The sequence below is a fragment of the Amphimedon queenslandica genome, unplaced genomic scaffold, assembly GCF_000090795.2.
Source record: "Amphimedon queenslandica unplaced genomic scaffold, v1.1 AMPQUscaffold_2943_Cont25057, whole genome shotgun sequence".
NCBI lineage: Eukaryota > Metazoa > Porifera > Demospongiae > Haplosclerida > Niphatidae > Amphimedon > Amphimedon queenslandica.
In genome coordinates this window covers 1-1,355 of record NW_003556724.1, presented here as the reverse complement: position 1 = coordinate 1,355, position 1,355 = coordinate 1, and the positions used below count along the sequence as shown (strand labels likewise).

At 33.8% G+C, this 1,355-nt stretch overlaps 1 long non-coding RNA gene across 1 annotated transcript; it reads left to right on the top strand.

The window, feature by feature from the left end:
• The first annotated feature begins 654 nt into the window (after positions 1 to 654).
• On the top strand, positions 655 to 1,352 carry LOC109593086 (uncharacterized). Its single transcript, XR_002190723.1, has 4 exons — positions 655 to 925; positions 980 to 1,023; positions 1,141 to 1,280; positions 1,333 to 1,352. It is a non-coding gene; the product is annotated as an uncharacterized LOC109593086 (long non-coding RNA).
• The last annotated feature ends 3 nt before the right edge of the window (positions 1,353 to 1,355 follow it).

Here is a 1,355-nt window from a genome sequence, read left to right as displayed (position 1 = left end):
ATTAGATGATAACCTGGGCAAGCCTGAGCAAGCCCGAACTGTCATCCCTCACATAAACCACAGTTGCAAAATTAGTTTAAGGTCAAACCACGATACACTATTAATATTATAACTAATAATTCAAATAATAATGATTCACATATACAACCAATAATAGAATGATAACACATATGTACACAACCCATAATTAGTAACACATACCTAACAGAATAATAATGAATAATGAATCTTTGATAGTTTTAATCCATCACACTACTCTAATGACAGAGACATATAGACAACTTTATTGCCAGTACCTTGGACGTTGATGAGGCAACTTGTTACCAAAAGCTGAGAGTTTCTCTACTTTTTTCTTATGTTACCCAACTAGATGTACATGTACATGTACATCAAAGGTCTGATGTGTTGGGCTTTATAAATTTTTAGTGATACATACATGTACATGTACGTTGCAATCATAGTTATGCAATATATGTGTACTAGCTGTTACATGTACATGCATATCATGTAAATCATGTACATTTTTGTAACTATTATTTTTTTTCCTTTCAGAAAGCAAGAGAGAGGGTGTATGGAGGAAGGCTCAGAGACTAAGTCAAATGAAGCACCTATGGTGTGTGGGCTCACCTGCTGAGATTCACCTCAGTAATTATGTGTTGCTTGTACATGTACTGTGATATTATATATAAAATAAATTTGAAAAACTTGATTGCATGATTTTGAGTAAACTGCAATTACTGGTATTTACTAGTCTCGCGCAGCCAAACCATTCCCCAGCCTACAGTCATTTACTGGGGAATGGTCTGGCTGCGCAAGACTATAGCCAGATCCTTCAACTGCTGCTGCAATTGGAGGAGAAGTAATAGAGACAAGAGAAGATGTGACCATATAAAAAAAGAAACCAACTTATAACTCATCTATTGAAGTACATACTGTACATGTACTCTTATGACTTGAATTCTTAACCTTTTTATTACAGAATTTTATATTGAAGTTACCTGGTGTCAACTTTAAGAACTACAGGTTTGCCTTTTGAGGGAATGGCTTTTCTATTATGTACTCAACATTTATAAGACCATTTTTCGTTCCTCTCCTCTATTTGTGTGCATATTAATGCTATGTAATGTTTGTTTATTGCAGATACATAATGAATGAAGTAAAGGACATGCAAGAGTTGTCAGTTTAAGTGAGAAAGAACTAGAGGAGATATTAGGGAATGATACTCAACTACACTGTAAAAACAAAAAGTTAGAATAACCCCTGCTTGGTTACTTTCACCAGTAAATTGAATAGTTATTGTAACCATTATTTTGTTATCTTAACTACTTTTAGGTTAATTTTAATCTGAGGAGTTA